The sequence below is a fragment of the Peromyscus leucopus genome, chromosome 23 (assembly GCF_004664715.2).
Source record: "Peromyscus leucopus breed LL Stock chromosome 23, UCI_PerLeu_2.1, whole genome shotgun sequence".
Classification (NCBI taxonomy): Eukaryota; Metazoa; Chordata; class Mammalia; order Rodentia; family Cricetidae; genus Peromyscus; species Peromyscus leucopus.
In genome coordinates this window covers 31,018,950-31,040,883 of record NC_051082.1, presented here as the reverse complement: position 1 = coordinate 31,040,883, position 21,934 = coordinate 31,018,950, and the positions used below count along the sequence as shown (strand labels likewise).

At 48.0% G+C, this 21,934-nt stretch overlaps 1 protein-coding gene across 2 annotated transcripts in view; it reads left to right on the top strand.

The window, feature by feature from the left end:
* Positions 1–21,934, top strand: part of Lnx2 (ligand of numb-protein X 2) — a 63,748-nt gene that overhangs the window by 11,085 nt on the left and 30,729 nt on the right. The gene's annotated exons all lie outside the window — the stretch shown is intronic.

Below are 21,934 nucleotides of genomic sequence, written 5' to 3'. Positions count from 1 at the left end.
AAGGGTCCTTTTATATAGCTCACACACTGGAGTGAGGTGGGGGCAGCCATGTGCTGTTTATTAGACACATAAGCAGGTAAATACATTTATAGAGGTTCATGACAAATGTCACATGGATGAGCAGGCCATGTGTTAGATCTGGGCCATCTGCTCCTAGTGGAAGCTGCAGTCTGTAGTGGTCTCCACACTTCCTGTTGGCTGGTTTGTCTTTTTCACAGGGAACCTTGGAGGCAGCTCTGCCACAGAGAGTGGTGTGTGGAAGCCAGCATAGGACCTTGTGCGTTCTAGGCAAGTGCTCTGCCGCTGAGTCCCAGCCCCCCATCCCATCCCATCTTCCCCTTGCACACCCTCTCCTGGAGGTTTCCCCACTCAAGAGACGTGGTTGAAGAAATGAGAAGAAGCCAGGCATTTGAGGAAGTCAATCTTGAATAATTTAGCTCTCTCTTAAAGGTGGGAGTTGTTTGTGTCTGTCTGTACTTCATCTTGTCTTACGGATGAAGAAAAACAAAGCCCCACCGGTTAGTGGGGAACAAGGAAAACGATGTTGTGAGTCCTTGAACTTGCAGTTTGTTTTGAAGTTTCTCACTTCTTAGAGCTCCTCTATGTCACTGCGTAGAAACTGCGACATGTAACTTAGACTGTCTTAAGACTGATGTGTAAAACGTTTGTGCTCTGCTGTCTTTGGTAACGAGGCTTTCGAGCGTGATCCATGACTCATCAGCTGACGTCCTGGTACAGGTTTAGAAACAAAGGAGGTGATAGTAGATTTCCCCAGGCAGCGGGGGCAGAAGTAAATCCAGCAAAAGATGACTTTGTCTGTACGAGTGCTCGCGTGGTCAGAGCTGTGCGTTGAATGATTCTTAGAAATACGTCCATTCTAGATGCCTCTGTCATTCTGAATAGACCCAGTAAAAACTTAGCTCCTGTGAAAAATGCACGTCTCCCAGTTTTAAGTATGAAGTAACTTTGCCAGTGGATGTGACACTTGCTATTTAGGTTTGTTTTACATGTTCATTGTTGACCCAAAGGGATGAAGCAGTGATAAAGTAGCCTGGTCTAGGGCTCGCCACACTCTCATCGTTCTGGGGACTCTTTTGATGTGGATATCCCCGACTGCTTTGTCTTTAATTCTAACCACATAAGGCCAACTTCAGCCGGTTTGTGTTTTGTTTCTTTGTGTGCACACTCCTTTGCTCCTGTTGCAGTATATTACATGAGAAGCCGGTGTGCACAAATAGGTAGGTATTTAAGAGTCTCATTCTCCCTCCTGAGCCAGCCACTTCCTTCCCACAGAGTGACCACGGTTAGGCGGTCCTTTGTACCCAGCAGGCTTGTTCCGCTGCAGGACATCTTGCGTCTACATCTCTGTATGTGTAGGTGTTTTAAAACGTGTTATCTTGTAACTTGATTTAAATTAGCTCAACTTTTTTTTTAATTGCATGTCCTATTGAAATTTCACTTGGAAACCTTTTAGTTTCCTGATCGCAACTAAATTACATTGCTTTTGAAAACAGAGTTTCTCTCTCTATAACATGCAGGTGCTACCATGTAGAGATTCTCTTTGGTGGATACAGACAAAGATGACTACTTGAACTTTTTTTGGGGTGTATGGGGGTTAGTACTGGAAATTAAACTCAATGGTCTTGGGCATGCTAGCTCTTTTTGGTCTTTTGAGACCAAATATATCTCATACTGCTTTGACTCAGTGTAGCTCAGGCTAGCCTCCCACTTGTGGTCCTTCTGCCTTAGCCTCCTGGGTGCTGGGACTGTGTAGGTGCAGGCCACCACACATAGGTGCTCGCTTCTCTTTCAGGGGAGCTGAAGGCAAGGGTAATGGCAACACCTGTAACCTCAGCACTGTTTGTGGTCCTGAGCACTCAGGGAACCTGAGGGAAGAGGCTCACAAGGCCACAGCTGAGGCCAGCCGGAACTGGGTAGTGAGACTGTCTCAGAACGGGCTGAGGAACGCTGAACACAACACATAAAAATTCAGTCATCTGGATGATAACGCAGAAGAAAATGGGACATTATATATGTGCAGTCACGGGAGAAAAGACCTGCTCTGGGCATGTTTTAAATTCTCCTGAAAAGCCAGATTATTAGAGATTCTTACAGTACCAATCATGCGTTTGGCCCCGCACATCTGAAGTGTTGGTGTGCTACGCAGAGCTCACCAAGCCTGCACGCCGGCCCCTCAGCATCAGTGCTGCCGTGGCACCCGGAGTAGCTCTCGGTGGCACACTGTCGACTGCCGCCGTTTTGTACCTGTTCGGAGGAGGCCCTTCCACCAAATTCAGTCCGAATATGTCAGCTCTGGAGGGGGCGGAAGAATGTTTTCAGAAATGCATCTGTATCACTCTGGAAGGCTTGGGCCTTGTCAGTGTTCTAGATATGGTGTGTCTAACTGCTGGTATTAATCATAACAGTGATTGCCATTTCTATGATTTCTCTATTGCTGCTCCTCAGCTAGAAGCTTTACATTTCACCAGCTAGCTGCCAGAGGCATCCTGGGAGGGCAGCGCTTTGTACAGGGACTGGAGTTGAGAAAGCTAGACACAGTCTGTAGTTCACACCAGTGAAGCAGCTGCCTGTGCTTAGAAACCAGGGCTGCTTTACCAGGGCCGTCTTCCCCTGCACCGTCCTGGCCGTGTGAGAAGTGAAGGGTTCAGACACTCTTAACTCTGTCTTTCCTCCTTGCTGGAAAGGACATTGCTAGCCAGTGAAGAGGTAGGGTCCACGTGTAAAATCTGCATCTCAGAACAAGATGATTTCCCAGAAGAAACTCAGAGTGATTGTTTAGTTTAAATCCAGTAGCCTGACTGGCCATGTTGGCACACGCCTGTAATCCCAGCATTGGAGAGGTGGAGGCAGGAGGATCGGGAGTTCAAGGCCAGTCTTGGCTACAGAGTGAGTTTAAGGCCAACCAGGGCTACGTGAGACCCTACCTCATTTTTTTTTTTAACCCCTGAGACAGGGCTTCTCTATATCCCTGGCTGTCCTGGAACTCATTCTATAGACTATGCTGGCCTCGAACTCAGAGATCCGCCTGCCTCTGCCTGTTGAGTGCTGGGATCAAAGGCTGGCACCACCACTGCCCAGCTTGTCTGTCTGTCTGTCTGTCTGTCTGTCTATCTATCTATCTATCTATTTATCTATCACCCTCCCCCCTCCCTTCTTTCTTCTTTTTGGTTTTTCTTTTTTTTTTCTTTTTTTTTTTTTTTTTTTGAGAGAGGGTTTCTCTGTGTAGCTTTGCGCCTTTCCTGGAGCTCACTTGGTAGCCCAGGCTGGCCTCGAACTCACAGAGATCCGCCTGCCTCTGCCTCCCGAGTGCTGGGATTAAAGGCGTGCGCCACCACGCCCGGCTCTTTTTGGTTTTTCTAGGTAGGGTTTTTCAATGTAGCCCTGGCTATCCTGGAACTCACTTTGTAGACCAGGCTGGCCTCAAAGTCATAGAGATCCGCCTGCCTCTCCCTCCAGAGTGCTGGGATTAAAGGCATGCGCCACCACTGCCCAACTTCAAAACATATTTTTAAAAAGAGAGAGGAGGGAAAAGTCCAAGTCCTACGAAAATGGCCAGGGGATGTGGGTTCTCTCGTCTCCTGTGTCTGGACTAGCTGCCTTCTTTACGCTCTGCTCTAGCTCCTTGCCTGATTCCGCAGTGGGGCTTGGTGAGTGGAGAAGGAGAGCAGCTGCTGCTTTGTGGCCGAGGCTGTCAGTGAGGGCTGCTGTTAAGCTGCTCACAACACTGTGAGGAGCTGTGCACCTGCGGTGCATTTGCTCAGACACATGACGGTGAGGAGCTGTGCACTGCGGGTGCTGTGTGACGGGTTCACATGACTCACTCACCTGGGGTGCTGTGTTCACTGTCACACCTGCGGGTGCTGTGTTCACATGACGGCTCCTCACCTGTGCACCTGCGGGTGCTGTGTTCACATGACGGCTCCTCACCTGCGCACTGCTGACGGCTCCTCACCTGTGCACACATGACGGCTCTCACCTGCACCTGCGGGTGCTGTGTTCACGGCACCTGTGCACCTGCGGTGCTGTGTTCACATGATCACCTGTGCCCTGCGGGTGCTGTGTTCACATGACGGCTCCCTCACCTGTGCACCTGCGGGTGCTGTGTTCACATGACGGCTCCCTCACCTGTGCACCTGCGGGTGCTGTGTTCACATGACGGCTCCCTCACCTGCACCTGCGGGTGCTGTGTTCACATGACGGCCTCACCTGTGCACCTGCGGGTGCTGTGTTCACATGACGGCTCCATCACCAATTCCATAGCAAATGACAGCATAGGAGCACACACAGGAGAGGTGCAGCAGACCCCCAGCATCTTAGATGAGGTTCTGTCGAGGCCCCCTCCCCCCCCCCTCCCCGCCCCTCTCCCCGCTCCCTTCTTCCCTTCTCAATTGGTTTGTGGAGCAACAGAAAATTTCACTTTTTCTGTCATGAAATAATCCAGCAAGAGTACACTGGGTAACAGATCTTCAGATCTTCATGGGTGATATTTCAAAAGAAACCAGCAGGCTTGTTGTGTTGCAGACACATTATAGACAGGCAGTGGAGAGGAAGAACCTGTCTGCTCATACTGTGTTCTGGACCCCACTCTTAGTTCCTGAACATTCTTAGTGTGTGCAGTGATGTTATGACTGAGATTTCTGTGCTGGTTTTAGGGTCAGGACTTCCACTCAGCCCCAGCCAGCCTGCTTCCTCACTGTGTCCCACTTCCTGAAAGAAGCTGCCGAAGCTTATGCTCTGGAGCTGGTCTACATAGCCTTCGTCTGTGGCGTGTGGGTCAGACTGACGCAGCTGATACATGGAAACGGAGTCCCAGCATGCGCAAACAGTTGGCCTTGCTGATCGTGAAGTCGTGTGGTGTGTAGGACTGGCCTGTGTGTGTTCCTAAGCTAGGGGCGTTTGCACCATGCAGCGAGATGTGTTGAAATAGCTCAGAAAATAGGTGGTAATTGTGTCTGAGGTTTTGTTGGTTTGTTTTTAGAAAAAGAAAACATTTCAGAAAATGTAGGAAAGACAAATTGGCTGTTTACAAAGTGATACTAATAAAGTTGGGAGTATAGTAATTGCAATAGGTTTTTTTTTTTTTTTTAACTGAATTAGAGTTTATTGTTCTGTGGTAATAATGCCATTAGGCTAGTCAGCAGGCATTTCTTAGAACTGTGTGTTCAGGTGTTGACGTTTGTGTAGAAGAAAAACTAAATTTACCTAGTGAGGGTGCGTTGCCCCTCGGCAGGTAATGTTGGTGGCTGTGTGGAAAGAGAGGTCGGGGTTCGTGCAACCTCTGGTGTCGCTGTCCCTTTGCTGCCGGGCAGATGGCACTTTATTAATTTGGACAGTCACCCACTGGGTTCTGTAATGACATCGCTTATGTAAGGCCCGATTGAGAATGGCCGTAATGTAGTCAGCAGGGGCTCCCCCTTGGTTTCAGGGCACTCTGCTGCTTTGTTCAGATATGTGGGTGTACCAAGGTGCTTTTTAATTTTAAGGTTGGCATCAGGTGTTAGCCTCATTTCTCCAGAACTTGGTTAAAATTATTAGCTTCAATTCTAAGAGAGTTGTATTTTTAAAGTTTTTAAAGAATTTTTTAAAAAGTTATAATTTCTCTTTGCTTTATATTTTATATAATGATGCTTATGTCATATGATCTTAAAGAAATATTCAACTCAGAAGTAATCAAACTATCTATTGCCCGCCTGTTACACAGTGCTAAAACTGAAAAGACTGACAACATCAAATGCTGGCCGAGAACAGGAAGCAACCAAAGCTTAGTCCCTCGTGGAAATATAACAGCGTTACAGAGACTCTGCTTAGGACACTAAGTGTGTGTCCTGTGATCCACTCTCCACCCTTAGCTGCCACCCCGGAGAAGGGAAAGACGGCTCATGAAGCTCTTGTTCATAATCACCAAAGTGGAAACCGTCCAGCTATGTGTCTGTGAGGAGCATGTTGTCACGGGCAGTCCTGGGCAACCTGGGGGACACATGACCAATGTCAGAAATAGCAGATCTCAGACATTTGCTGAACGGGGGAATTGTGGGTGTGCCGTTCATCCCCGAGCTCTGTGAGTTCAAGCTCTACCTGGTCTACATAATCTGTTCCAGGTCAGCCAGGACTACAATCCTGACTCAAAGAGAAACCTCAAAAACCAAGAGCAAAAGCCCTTGCTGAGTAAAGGAAGCCTTCATCGCAGAGAGTGTATAGTCTGTGCTCATGAATAGATTAGACTAGGATTAGATTAGAATGGCCACACCTCGACCATGAAGAACAGATGTCAGGGACTGGTGGGTTGCTGGAGAAGGCGGTGAAGCCGAAAATCAACACCAGTGCTTAAGTGGTAGTAAGCCATGGGTGCCACTGACTCCCTGGACTGACGGACAAACAGAAAACCGGGGGCAGCCTGTCTCAGGACTCCAGTCAAGACACTAGACCCTGACTCCCTAGCCCACTGCGGCATCTTCTCTGCGGCCCCAGTCCAGATACCTTGTGTGTTGGCATTCCTCATAAGCTGTTTGGAAAATAGCAATGGGCCCGTTTGCTCATGAAGGGTTTGTTATTTTATAAGTTTTGTTTCTCTTTGCCTTGGTGATGTTTATCCTGAGTATGTGAACTTATGCCTGTCTGAGAATTTTTGAGAACTTATTTCTACTGCTGATTATATAAAATGATAAGCTGCCCGAGAAGGCACATCACCGAGCAGTGTCACCCAGCTTATCAGTACATGTCTCTCTTTGAACTGTCATAGTTTCCTCCCGAGGTCTCCAGCTGTGTCCTACGTCCATGTGGCTTCTCTGCAGCTGCATCCCTTTGCTGTGGCGTGGCTTCTCTTTAGTGACAGGGACAAGGAAGAGAACAATGGGAAGTTTCCCGTGAACATGGACGAGGAATCGGATCAGCCAGGGCTTGAGTCTCGTCTAGTCTCTTTCAACCTGGCCTGTCACCTCACAGCCTCACCTTCATGTGTCAAATGATGGTACTACTTCATAAGGCTTGTTCACAGGCGTGAGTACACGAAATGACGCTGGTGAAGTAGTTGGTATGGTGTCCGAGTGTGCCAATAGTGAGGGAATGCTTAAGTCTTTGGAAATGAACTTTAGACTTTGGGGTTATTGGAGAGGAAGTAAGACGATGTTTAAATGGAAGTGAGTTGTTTGTGTGTCTGTCTGTGTCTGTGTCCCTAGACCAGTACCTGGGAACTCACTCTGTATTCTTCTCTGAGGATTTTGACTAGTAGGCTGCTCAGAAAAGCCCCGTATGGTACAGTGTGGTGTGCCTGGTATGTAGAGTGTGTTTGGGCATGAGATGAGATTGAAGTAGAACCTCCAGCCACGGTCCTTGATTTCCATTTTTGTAGTATGCCCTGTTCTTTGTGCTTCTGGGAAAAGCAACATGGTGGCCTGCTTTGGAAGTAACCTGGCTCAGGCCCATTAAAGCTTCTCGTGCACCTAGCTTCAGAGGTTGGTTTAAGTTGCCTCCATGACCCAAGCCAAACTGTAGAGTTGGGAGCTACGATTCTGGGTGTTGGCGAGTTAGTGGAAGCCGAGCAAGGGCATGGCTCTGCATTTCCCAAACCACCGGAGCAGCCACCACACTGCGCTTACCATGCACATACCCAACCCAGAGGAAGCAGTCGGCTGAGTCAGCCATGCTTATCTTATGTGCAGTCTTACTCAGGTCTCCTAGCAGATGAGACTGAACAAGAACCCTGCACACATTAATCACCAGGCAGTCTGCCGTCATCTGTGGCGCTGCTCGAGGCTTCCTTCTACTTACAATTCGACAGTATGCGTCTAAGTTTCTATGTCCATAGGTTTCACTTGTCTTAAGTGGTCGATTTTGAATTTATTGAAGAAAGAAGGACTTTTTCCTGCTCTGCACGGTGTCTCTCACTCTGTGCTCTGTCCAGGACAGTAGCAGAGCCACAGAGGATTTTCCAGTATTTGAACTGTAGCTAGTTCAAAAGCATAAAATAAACAGTGTGGTGCTGGAGAGGTGGCTCAGCAGTTAAGAGCATGGGTTGCTTTTGCAGAGGACTAGGTTCAATTCCAGTCACCCATATGGTGGCTCTCAACCATCCATAACCCAGTTTCAGGGTATCCAACAGGCACTCACATGATGCACATATATGCATGCAGGCAAAACATTAACACACATAAAATTAAAAAAAAATCTATAAAAAAATTTAAATAAAAATTGGATTCCAAGCTGGGCGTTAATCCTAGCACTCAGCAGAGCAGGGATCTTGTGAGTTCGAGCAGCTGGCTACAATGACTCAAAAAAATACAAAGAAATGTCTGAAAAAAAAAAAAAAAAAAAAAATTGGATTCCAGAATCCTAGCATGAAGAGAGTATTAAGGTAGTTCAGTATTCTTTTTACATGTTGATTACATGGTAACTGATACTTTTGGATATATTGGATTAAAGCACTGTTACATATTGTAATTGGATGCCATCTGTTTCTTAACGTGGCTACTGAAAAATTTAAATTGTATGTGCCTCACATTATCTTCCTGTGTATCACTGACTAATTAAAGTCTCTGTACCAGACTAGTCTGTGAGGGCAGGGACTCTTTGTTTAGCCAGGGTAACCCTATCTCCAAGCTTAGTGCCTGGCCTGCAGCATATAATCAACAAATATTTGTTGAATGAGCTGTGAATGTTCTAGCACTTAATTTCTGTTCCTGCCATGTACCGTGCGAGTTAACTGATAGGATGAAACAAGATGAAGTGGTCTTAAGACCACATTCCATGTTATGTTTTCTTCATCCTGGTGTTTCCGTGGAAACAGTAACCAAAAGATTGCCAGGATTTCTGTAGTAGTCTTCAGATGTTATTTTCTCCCATTGTTAACCAAAGTGTGGATGTTTAAATATTTGGATAGATGTTTCTTGAGTTTGAAGTCCAAAGTATAAAATTTTAGTTTGAAAAAAGTTGTTAAATACTCACTTTCCTCCTATATTTGTTAAGTTCTATTAAAATAATTTTCATTGTTTTAATTTTTATTAGCTTATGTTAATTGTACATGATAATTGGTTTAGTTGTGATATTTGATGCATGTGTTTAATATATTTTGGTAATCTTCATGCCCTTCCCTTGTCCCCGCCCACCCACACTGGTTCTCTTCCCTTCCTAGTCAGCTTTCCACCTACTTGCATGTATGTCTTCTGCTCATTTGGTGACCAGTGAGCTCAGGAAGGTGACTTACGTCAGCCTGGGTGCAGGATTACTTACAGGAGCGTGAGTGCCTCACCGATATCCAAGGCCCTGAAAAAAAGGCTTACCTTTTCCCATCAACCTTTAACTGCCCATAGGTCCTTAGGGGGGAGGGCAGAGCCTGGGAGCCGCCCTTCCCTCCATCCTGGAGGACTGAGGGACCCAACTGTGTGGGCTTGTACAAGTAATCCCACCTGCCGTGAGTTCAGGAGGACAGCACCCGCAGTGTGTCGGGAAGATGGTCCACACCACTCACCCCTCCTGAGCCGTGGGGGGTTGGGGATGGCCTGTGTAGACCCGAGCTTTCTCCGGTCACTGGGTTCACACTGGTCAGTTATCCACCTCTGCAGTAACAGTTGCCCACTGAAAAGGCTTCTCTGACCCACACTGCAAGCAGCACTGATCAGGTTGATCCCAGACACTTGACTCTGTGGTGTCGCATCTTTGGGGTCCACAAGGCAGGTGGATGGTCTCAGTCATTCCCAGTCTCCCAGCCCTGCTGCAGCCAGTTGAGGCTTCAGATAGAAAGGACTTAAGAGAGGAACCGTTCAGCTCATGATTTCAGAACCTTCAGTCTGCGTGGTCAGGAGCACACAGGGAGAACTCAGGGAGCCCTCAGCAAATGTTATCTCCCCAACTCCACTCCTTGGAGAGCCTCCCCAGGTGTGCGGGGACCTTGTCCCCCGGTGTCACTATGTCAGGCTTCTTCATGGATCACACTTCTCATCACACCTCTGCCTTGGGACGTGGTCTTTATGGTAAGACAAAGGTCACTACAGTGCGTCCTCGTAAGTCTATCCCACGAGCATCCACATGCTGCACTCGGGGCTGCCCCAGAGTGGCCGGAGAGTAAACGAAGCTAGTGACTGTCTGCTGTGTCTGGGAGGCTACGTGATGCTCAGCTGTTAGCAGAGTGATCATTTTTGTAACTTGGTTTCCTAGTTTCCATTGTCCCTGTTAGTCTTGAGGGCACGCAGGCTCTCTTATGCTGGCTGCTGATTCTCTTAGCTGGAGAACATATATTTGTTATTTGCAATGAAACAAGAACTAGAGAGGCCTCAAGGTGTGTTGTTGGTGTCTTTTCTTTTTCAGGGGCCACCACCCAGCTCCCAGATAAATCACACATGGAGGCTTATTCTTAATTATAAACGTTTGGCTTTAGCTTGGCTTGTTGCTAGCCAGCTTTTCTTAACTTTAACCTGTCTTGCCTCTGGGCTTTTACCTTCTCTTACTTCTGTTTAATCTTACTTTCACTCCGAGACTGGCTGTGTGGCTGGCCCCTGACGTCCTCCTCCTTCTCTGACTACTTTTTTTTCCTCCCAGAGTTCTCCTTCTATTTATTCTCTCTGCCCGTCAGCCTCGCCCATCCTTTCTCCTGCCTTGCTATTGGCCGTTCAGCTCTTTATTAGACCATCAGGTGTTTTAGACAGGCACAGTAACACAGCTTCACAGAGTTAAACAAATGCCACATAAACAAAAGTAACACACCTTAAAATAATGTTCTACAACAAAGGTGACCTTGCAGGGATTGACAACACTGGCTTTTACTCTTAACAGATCGCTCTGTGTTGAGAATAAACTGAAGGGTAAAGGTAAAAGCAATTGGAAGCCTCCTGAAGGATTCCAAGCATGAAATGAAGCAGACTGAGCCGTAATGGACAGAGCTGAAATAATGAGAAATGACTCAATTTCAAGCATATTTTGAAGGCGAATTCAGCGTGATTTTTTTTTCTCCTGCTGACAGTGATATGATCTGCTGACAGCAGAAGGGTCAAAGGTGACTCCAAGATCTTTGGCCTACTCAACTGGGAAGGTAGAAATTGAGAGACAGACAGAAGTTTGAAAGAGAGCATATTTAAGGGGGAGGCTCGGATTCAGATATGGGAATCGAAGTTCCCATACAACTCCAGAGACACTGGCTGGACAGGTAAGTCTGCCGGCCGAGGTCAGAGGAGAGGCAGGGGGATGACTGGGACTTCTGAGGGGTGCCCAAACTGATCATTAGGCTAGGGAATTTCCCGAAAGAGAGTGTAAGTAAGTTTCCGTCTAGTGTCCAGTGTTGGAGATGAAGAGGAAGCCAAGGAAAACCAGCCACTGTGGCTGGAGAGAAAAGGAGCACGTGACTTGGAGCGACCAGACACAGGCATTTCTTGCAGGAGGACATAATCAGTTGGGTCAAATCTTGCAGGCAAGGCCAGTTAAATAAGATTAGGACTGAGAATTAAGCAGTGGACTTAGCGACGTGGAATTCACTGACCTTGACACAGAGTTTTGATGGTGTGGTGAAAGCAGCCGCTCCTGGAGTCAGCTCCGGAGACTCCGCAGAGAGGAGCTGGGGCAGAGACAGTTCTCTGAGAAGTTACACGTGTCGGAGAAATCACGAACTAGGGGAGGAAATGGGACATGGTGGCCTCTCACCCACCACAGCACACCGTGCTCCTCCCCTCAAATAAAGCTTTGCTCTTAGGTCCCTGTGTAGTCTCAGGCCGCCTCGCTCAGCCCTGGTTTAATACCCCATCTCTCTAGCTAGCTGTCTTTTATCCCAACTTTCTTTGGTGGCTTCTTTCTGGTCACCTAAATTACAACTTCAAAATGACCATGTTCTTCCTCAAGGTTACCCTTCTCCCTCCTTCATTGCATCCCAATATTTCTGGAATGTTAGGCTTGCATGTAAGAGTCTCCATTCTACCCAAAGGGTTCTCCACCAGCCACCACATGATTGGGGTCGTGGATGTCATAATGTGGACAGAAGTTGAATGGCCGCTTGTGCCCCCCTCCTTCTCTCCTCAATTCTGCTGACTTTATTAGGCCACACTTTTAGTTCCGGAGTTACCTACTCACTCTTTTGTGAGTGCTAGCCAATTCCTTTCTGGGGACAAACTAAAAACACAGCATGCCAAAACAAAACAAAACAAAACCCTCAAAGAACCAGGCCAGAGTAAAAAGAATTTACATTACACAGAATACCTTCTAGATTGGTGGTTCTCAGCTGTGGGTTGTGACTCTTTGGAGAGTGGGATGACCTTTGCATGGGGGTCACCTGTCAGAGATCCTGCATATCAGATCTTTACATTATGGTCGTAACAGTAGCAAAATTACAGTTACGAAGTAGCAACAAAAATCATTTTATGGTTGGGGGGTCACCACAACGTGAGGGAATGTTTAAAGGGTCACAGCGTTAGGACGGTTGAGAACCACTGCTCTAGATAGTAAGCACAACTTTGATTCCTGTGAGCAGTGTGTGCTTTTTCCACAATGTTTCAATCCTGGTTGCTTTTGTGTTGATACTTGTAAATTTTATCCTTGAAAAGTATTTTTCTGGCCCTAGAGAGATGGCTTAAGACTGGCTGCCCTTGCAGAGGACCCAGATTTGATTCCAGCGCTCACATGGCAGGCAGCTCACAAGAGTTTGTCACTCCAGTTCCAGGAAACCCAGTGCCCTCTTCTGGCCTCCACCCACACACCAAACACATGCAGCGCACAGACAGACACACTGCAGGTAAAGCACCCGGACAAGTTAATAGTGGCCGGCCCGTGTGAATGTCCGGCAACTTGTTTTGTTTATTGTTTTTCAGTCCAAAAGAAATGTAACTGAGTGCCTGCCTGACTACCCTGTCCAAAACTCACTGCCCTTCTAGGGTTCTGTTTTCCTTGCTTTTGTGTGTTCTGAAATGCTCGAGTTTGCAGCTAGGCATAGAGTTCAACGGTAAGAACGTGTGTGTACAAGGCCCTGCTCGCTCTAATCCAGCAGTGAAAAAGTGACAAAATGTGTATTTCATTTATCTCTACCCAGATGTAGACTTCACAAAGACGAGAGTTTTCGGTTGTTTAAGTCTTTATGAGTACTGAACCAGAGGCCCCAGGAGAGTCTGGGTTGGTTTGTTAGGGGAGGGGGCATTTGAGGCAGGGCTTGCTTTCCAGCTTAAACCAGCCTTGAACTTACAGTCCTTCCTCTGAGCCTTCCAATCCTGGTACTTCTGCTGTTCACCACCACAACAGACCAGGGATTCTTCGTAAATCCCGAGTAAGTGGGAGGAGGGGGTGCAGAGAGGAGGGAGAGACAAATATTTTGCTTTTGAATATGTTTTGGTTGTGAAAGTTACCTAGTGGAACTGTCAGAAAAGTAAATTGGTGTAGTCATTTGTGAATGATAGCACAAAACCTAGGGTTTTGATTGGGTTCTGAAATTGAGAAATCAATATAATTGGAGTGCATACATCCTCTTTGTATTTCTGGTCTGACAGCGAATGTCCTATTCCGATCACGGAGCATCAGCCAAGTGTATTTTGAAAGGATGTTGTGTCTGTGGTGTGTCTGCATGGGTGCTGAACTGTGTGAGGATTTTCTGTCCCAGCCTTAGAGCTGTGGCTCCAACCGCCCATTTCCCTCATCCAAAGGCCCTCTGGTGGCACCTGTGAATCTTTCAGAGTAAGTACCAGGCTTGCAGGGTCCCTGACCTGAGCCCCTTGGCTGTTTACTGTGGAGAATCACGGTGATGCCTTTGAAGTCTGCCCCAAAGCCATTTTGATCCAATAATTTCCATCTGTAGTAAGCTTTAACTGGAACAAACTGAATAGCATAAGTCTGTTCTTTTAATTTTCAGTGCCTTTGATTCGCCTTGAAAACTAGCATTTACGTTGAGGCTTTGCCCATAGGGTAATGAAGTCTGAATGTAACTTTGTTACCGACATTGCCACCGTGAGCGGTCCTGACGGGTTTAGTTGCACCTCACGAGTTTCCGTGTGAGGCTCTGACTGCAGAGAAGTGCCGCCCTGCTGACTCCTGTGTGTGCTGGGGCAGGTTTGCTCTTCTGTGGCTCTGGTACTTTTTATGGAAAATGTGAGGTGGACTGGTAAATTCCGCCATAGAAACCCTTCTCTTTATTCTGCTGCAATCACCTGTGTTGAGATTGTGTTTTGAGACCATTGCAGCTGTATCTCCTACCAAGCACTTTAACTGAAGCAGGAGAGAAAATTGTGTATTATTATTATCAGCATCATTATTATTATCATTATCATTACTATTACATTTTTTTTCAAGACAAAGTCTCACTGTATGCAGCTTTGGCTGGAAATCACTCTGTAGACCAGACTGGCCTTGAACTCACGGAGATCCACCTCCCGAGTGCTGGGATTACAGGTGAGCGCTGCTACGGCGGGCTGAGGAAATTGTGTTTGTTTGCAGTCTTGGCGCATCTCACTGCTGTAGTGCAAACACTGGCGTGCCAGGCAGTGTGCCCACCTCTCCTGTAGTGTGTGGCTCTTACTTGTGAAAACAGGAATTTTCAGGTCAGGTGTTTCCGGGCAATAGAAAAAGCACAAGAAAGAGAAGCCACGCAGACTGGACTTGGCTCAGTCCTCTGGTGAACGCGACCGTGGGTAGCGGTAAAGAAAGCTGCGCCCTGCTCTGGGACCCACAGAGAGGAAGGAGTGTGTGCCCAAAGCACAGTCTAGAGTCATGAGCTCCATCTGTGAGTGACTCGGTGCCTCTAGATTGGTGGCTCCTCTGCAGGTAAAGGTGTGAAGGAGCTGGGGAGCCCCGCCTGAGCCTCCTAGTCACCAGTCTGGTGGGACAGCGTGGTTGCCCAGCACTCCATCATCTCCCCCATCAGGAACTTGGTGTTAACTTAATCCTTAGATGCTTTGTGATGGTGACGGGGCACTCCATAGTGATCTCCTAGGATGCCGGCTCTGCTTCACGGGGAGAGGCTGAGGTTTACAGGCATCAGTGGCGAGTGAGTGACAGCTGAAGTTTGATCTAGGCCCTAACTCCTATCGGTCCTTTCTTGATGACCTTTCTTGCCTTGGGTAATTTTGACCCAAAATTATAGAAAGTAGAAATTGGGAAAATCTTTGAAAGTAGTTTATCAGTCACTTGAAGTTAATTTTTAAAGGATTTCTTCTTAGAGTAAAGCATTTGAAAGCTTTCATTTGTTAAAATCTGAGCCCTTGCCTTTGAGTGTATTTGAAGCAGCATTTAAATACCTGTGTTCCACCTCTGCTGATAACAGCAATAAAACCAAGGTGCCGATGCCATAACTCCCTCATGTCCCCGTTGCTTGTGTATCATATGATGCTCGTGAGTCTGTGGCATTCTCTGAGATGTTAGGAATGCCACTGTTCAGCAGACTGGCGAGGCGTGCCCTGGGGAGGAGCTATATGCTGTAGGCTTCTCTGCAGTGGAGTTCTTTCCACAGAGACAGTCTTTGTGTTTATTTTTGTTTTTCAAAGATAAGATCTAGTGTGTAGAAGACTAACCTCAAACTCAGTATGTAGCTGAGTTTGAACTTCAGCTCCAGATAAATCTTTGTAAAGATACACAAATGAGGCTGGAGAGATCCTTCAGTGGTTAAGAGCACTGGCTACTTTTCTGGAGGACACAGACAGATCCACTTCCCAGCACCAACATGGTAGCTAACAGCCACCTGTAACTCCAGCTCAAGGAGATCCAAAGCCCTCTGGCCTCTGGGCACCAGGCACACAACTCAGACACATAAAAAGTAAATATAGTCCTTTAAAAATGAATGAAACGGTAAACATTTCTGAATTAAATTGCTGTGGAGCAGGCTGGTAAGATGGCTGGTTCAGGAGCTCTTGAGTGAAGGAAAGCCTTGAGTGCAATACCCAGATCCAAAGGTGGAAGGGAAGACTGATTCTCAAACTTCCTCTGACCGCCACACGTTTGTTTCGGTACAAGTGCATCTGTGTGCTTACACGTGCGCGAGTGCACACACACTAATGGTGGTGATAAATATAAAAACTGCTTAAATTGCTGTGGAGTGTGTTTGTGAGTATGATCCAGAACTGTCTGGGCACAGCTGATGTTTAAGGACAGGAAGCCAGGGCTCCAGGGTACCTGGACTCTAGAGTATCACTCAGTGGACGCTTGATCAATGTGGTGAGTGAAAAAACTCGCTATGCAGTGACCTAGTTACCCAGCTGGCAGAGAGCTGCCTTCAGGTTCAGAGTGTCTAGCATCTTTGTTTAGTAATTTTGTAGATTATTAAATAGGGATACATCTAATGACAAGTAGCAACTTAAGAATAAGTCTAAAATGATTTTTCAGATACTTGAAATGATTGCTGAAAGGGACAGGAGATAAGTTTTGTGTACAGAAGAAAACTCCAAGTGTGGAATTGTCAGAACTTAAAGTTGATGGCTTCCAGTTCTTAGTACCACGTGGTAGGATAGAGGGCGGTAAGGGGTAGACGGTATCGGGAGCCCCCATATGACATGCTAACTAATTGTCTGCAGCCGAGGATCCAGAGCGTCTTCAGATCGAGAGAGAAGGCCTCCTCCACCAGTGCGGCTCGTTCAGTTCACTGTTACCATGCAAACGCCTGAGGTGGTTACTTCAGTCTTTGAACCTTTCACAGCTAGACTTCTGGCTGCGACTCACTCTGGGCAGAGCAGAAGTGCTTGCTTGCGCGGTGGTGAGGAAGCAGGGGACGAAGGCAGGGCACCACTAGACACCTTGTAAAGGACCGGCCGTGGTCCACCAGTGCCACGCCGAGGGCCGAGCTCCGCGGCACGGGCCTTTCAGGGACATTCTAAGATCTGACCCGTAGCAGGCAGCGCTCATCCCAACATTTTGCTCTTTTCAGTTTTTATTCTTTTGAAAAGAGGCAGGCCCTTCTGAAAGAGCTGCCAGTGCTCTGCAAGCACCATCCACCCCCCCTTTCCCAAGATCAAACCCTTTCCTAACACCTTACTTTTTGGTTTCTCGAGACAGGGTTTCTCTGTGTAGCTTTGGAGCCTGTCCTGGATCTCACTCTGTAGACCAGGCTGGCCTCGAACTCACAGAGATCCGCCTGCCTCTGCCTCCCGAGTGCTGGGGTTAAAGGCCTGCACCACCGCTGCCCAGCCGAATGTAACTTCAGTATCAACCCCACTGACACTCTTAGTCTAGAGATGCAGTGGGTTGTGTCTGTTCCTTTCGATTGCCGAGTAGTAGCGCGTGGTACAAATGGGTCACGGTTGGCTCAGCCGGTCAGCTGTTGGAGGGTCTGCGGGTCGTTCCTATCTGCTCTTGGTACAGGTGGAGGCACTTGACCGTTCCTGTGCAGGTTTCTGGGGAAGCGAGTGTTTGGGCTTCTCTGCGGCGATGCACAGGGGTGTGGAGCTGCGGCCCGGGGTCGTTGTGATGTTTGGTTTTGTGTTCTTACACTGCTGAACTTCCAGAGTGGCTAAAGGGATTTTGAGGTCAGACAGTTTCACAATCGCTGCTTCATGAAAGGCAGCTGTCAAAGCTGACCTGCAGTGTGAGCTGTAAGGAGAGCCCAGCGTTGGCCTCATGGGGAACATTTTTCTTAGCCTTTGCGATACAGGAGCGCATTATTATTTGTTCTTTGTTTGTGGATTGCAGGGTCAGCTCGAGCATGTTCATTGCTCTGTGGAACCACAGTTTCCTCCCGTATAGTCACACACTTGAGGCTCACATAAGTTTTCTCTTAGTGCACAGTATGTGCCAAGAAGTGGAAATGGGAACTTAATGGCTGTTGTTCAGCAAAGCTGATATGGCACCAGGCTGCCCTCTAAATGTTTATGTTTACAGCCACAGACAAGTGCCACTCCCACCTTGAGTCCGAAGCCAGTGAATGCACACACAAGTCTGCTCAAGGTGCCCAGAGGGACAGTTGAGTGCTCATCCCTAAACAGGATGTTTATACCACCCCTTCCTTCTTAAAGGCTCGGGGGACATTGCGGAAGGGGAAGGGGAAAGGGAAAGCCTGTAAGAGCCAGGCGACGGAGAAGGCGGCTGTGAAATGCTCTCTCTGCATCACACCTCCGTGCAGTCAGGATTTCCGGGCGCTGTGGCTGCCTGCAATGGGCCTGCAGCGGATGGGGCCTGCCAGCAGTCAGCCCTGGACTGCGGAGGGGCTCACGGGCTCACCCCTCCCTGCAGAGCTGTGGCTACTGAGGGATTCCGGGGAGGTGCAGCTGATGCCTTTAACTGTGTGTCACTGGTGAGCCACCCAGGCGCCAGTGGACAGTTCTAAACACAGATGACCCTGGGTAAACTCAGTGGGTCACAAAATGAAGCGAAAACAGGGATGTGGGAAGGGGACTGGTAGGGAGGGGTGGGGATTACAGAATGGGAGGGAGATAAAAAGGGTGGGAGAGAGAGAAATCAGAATGTCTGAAACTGTCCACCAATTTAGTAAAAATTACCCAAAAAGTTAAAAAAAAAAAAAAAAGACACTGCCTTTCCCTCCAGAAAGAGATGAGACACACAAGTGAACACACCGTATAGAAGTTGTTAAGATGAAGGTGTGTGAAGAGCAAGAGCTGACGGGGAGAGGGTCCACCAAGAGCTGGCAGGATTCCCAGAGGAGGCTCACAGAGGGGGGCTGCTGAGAAAGAATCTGCCAGGCGGGTGAGAGGAGACGGTTTTCTTAGGTGCTGGGCCGTGGTGAGTCACAAGGCCTACAGATGTTTGCCTATGTGTGTGCAGTTTCTGCAGAGGCCAGAAGAGGGCCTCAGAGCCACCGGCTGGGTGGGTGGGGACAGAGCCAGGAACTCGGCCAGAGCAGGAAGACTCTTAACCATTGCCCCATCTCCAGCCCTTCTTCAGCATGCACTGGGCTGTTTCCTCTGTGGTAGACCTAGCAGTAAGACAAAAAAAAACCCTTAAGTCTGCTTTCTGTGATTGTAACAAAATCCTTGAAACTGACTACTTTATAAAGGCAGAAAAGGTTCAAGAGAAATAGCCCTATCTGTGTGGCCCCGGTTACAGAACAGTAGAGAAAGGACAGGAAGTCGGTGACATGATGAGGTGGGAACCAGAGAACTTCCAGACCAGGCTTGTCCGTGGACGCACTCACTTCTGTGGGAACTAGCCAGGGTCTTTGTGAGGATGGTGTCCAACTCTTCCCAGGGTGTGTCCTCAGTGATCTGACCGCATTCACCAGGCACTCCCCACACCATGACGCTGGGACCAGGCTCCCAGCGCAGGGGCCCTTAAGGGACACGCAGACAGGTGGCCTGAGCCCTGAGTAGGGGGTAAGGCTCCTAGTGCACTCACAAAGGGGAGGCCAGGCACCTGCTAGGCTGGCAGACTGGGAGCAGTAGGAATTGGGAAGAGGGGCCAGGCCGCTTTCCTTTGCTCAAAACTCACCGCATGAAGTGCTTCTCTTGCTGAAATCACGTGGTTCACCCTCCACCCTTTGGAAGTGAGGAAGAACTTGGGTTTTCTTTTCCTAGTAATTGTGAATTGTTGGTATAAGTTGTTAGAGCAAAGGACAGGCTGGGTCTGCAGCTTTGTTCTTCTTAGCTGATGCCTCGGGAGGGCCTACAGTGCTCACTGCTCTTCAGACGGCCATTGCCAGCACCTGGCAGGCAGAGACATGAGTGAGGTCCTGAGTCTGCTCAGTGGCCAGCAAGGACCTGACCCCTGCCCGCAGCCCACTCTGTGCTCCCGACTGCTTGTGCCGAGTTCAGTTTGGAGTGAGTGTTTATTCCGTGGCGGTAAAGACGCGTTTGGTGAGTAGAGACAATGCAGTTGTTACTGTGTTAATTTTCCTCATGAAAAAATGCTGTGAGAAAATGAAAATAAGGAACTGAAGGTATTTAGAGGCTTAGGGAACAGCTAAAACACAATGGTCTTAAGAGTTTTCTTAGTCATTATGTGGGAGGCCAGCAGTACCATACAGTGTCGTGAGGAGGAGGAGAGACTTAGAATAAGCACTGTCACATCAAAGAGCAAAGCTTGCGTGAGTGTTCCTGCAGACCAGGGACACTGGGAACCAAGAGGCTGGGGCTCCCGAGTCAGGAAGGCTTTCCTTCGTCCCATGCTCCCTACACTGAGAGAAGAGCTGCCCTGTCGGGATGAAGAACAAGACTCACAGCCACCACAGGAAGTCTTTGCTGTCGGGTGTCAGTACGGAAGGAGCGAGGGTCGAGACGACTATTTTTTACTAGTTTTCAGAGGATGATTTATCTGAGGTCAGGTCAAACTGTCCTGCCTGAATCCTGCTCCCAGCCCACGGCCGTTCTTGTTAAATCTCTTAGAATGCTGGTGTTTGTTTTTATTTGTTAATGTAGGTGTGTTTGACATATGGTCTTCCCGTGTAGTCCAGGCTGGCTTTGAACTTGCCTCAGTCTCCCAGGTGGTAGGATTATGAGCGTGTGCTACTCTGCCCACCTTTATGTTGTTTTCAAAATGAATACTGTACATAATAAAATATCAGTTATGGGGCCAGCAGGATGGCTCAGCAGGTGAAGGCATCTGCCTCAAGCTTGGAAACCTGAGTTTAGTCTCCAGGGTCCACATGGGTAAAGAACACTGACTCCCGCCGGGTGAGTTCGAGGCCAGCCTGATCTACAGAGTGAGATCCAGGACAGGCTCCAAAACTACACAGAGAAACCCTGTCTCGAAAAAGAAAAAAGAAAATTGACTCCCACAAGTTGTTCTTTGATCTCTACATGTACCCTTTTGTGAATTTGTACACACGTGCACGCGCACGCGCGCGCATTTCTGTGCACAGTAAATAAATGTCTTTTCAGATAGCAAACACTGGCGCAGACACTGTAGAGCCCATGTGGTGCCGTTCTTTCTGTTCTTGGGGAAGGCTCTCAGGTTTAGATTGCCCAAGCGTGTTCTTAGCCGAGATGTCTTACCCGCTTCCTGTTGCCTGGCTGTGCTGTGTGCCCTCTGGCCACCCTGCCTTCTGTGGTGTACATCTCTCCTGAGATGCCCTTATCCCACACCGGCATCCCTCCTCTGACTGATACTTCCTGTCACAACTCACAAGTGCCGGATTGGTTCGTTTGTTTGTTTGTTTTGTTTTGTTTTACAGAATTAAATGCCAATTTCTCCTTCTCTCCTGCAGTCTTATCACATCTGGTGCTTGACTTGAGGTCTTAGGGTGTTCATCAGGTGCAGTTTTCAGGAAGGGTTTCCGTAGCTGTCCTCTCTGGCCCTCCTGCCTGCGTTCACTGGTCAGCATCTTTGGGGGCTCTGCTGCTATCTGCAGAAGGGAGGCAGGGAGCTGCTGCTGCCGCCTTTGCAGGTGCATTTTTAACCCTCAGTGCCTTAGCAGGAAGGGCAAAGACCTTCAGCAGGACAGCATCCTCACCTACATTCGAGCCTCACCTCCAGATGGGGGTGTGGAAAGAGCGAAGGCATGCACACCCAGCTAGCTGCTCTGTTACACATGAACAAGTGTGTAACTAAGTGTAGACTAACAAGACTGGTCTAATTTATAACCTTTCATCTGTTTAATTGAATTGCAGCATTATTTCCTTGGGTGTAAGAAGTGTTTAGAGAGTTTGCACAGATGTTATTTTTATATGCTGTGGGATGTGACTTTCCCTTTATTTGGCATTATTATGATTATTCAAATCATACATGTTTTGAAATGAATTTTTCCTATAGTGTGGAACAAAGATTTATTTTTAGCTGACAAACAGAATTATCCTTGACTGCATTTAAGAAACACTGCCTTTATTAGAGGCTGTAGAGGACTCAGTTCAAGCAGACCAAGGTGGTGTAAGTGAGAAGAGAAAGCCACACTGTTGGTGCACTGGGGGATTGATTAGCCTTGAGATTCCCAGTGGACAGTGTGTGTGTGGGGGGGATCCACTCAGTAGAGCAAGGCAGCGTAATTGATTAATTAGCCTTGCGATTCCCAGTGGACAGTGGGATGTGAGGGGAGGGCTCCAGTCAGTAGAGGAAGTCGGCTGTTCTTAAGTTGCTCTGGGTGACA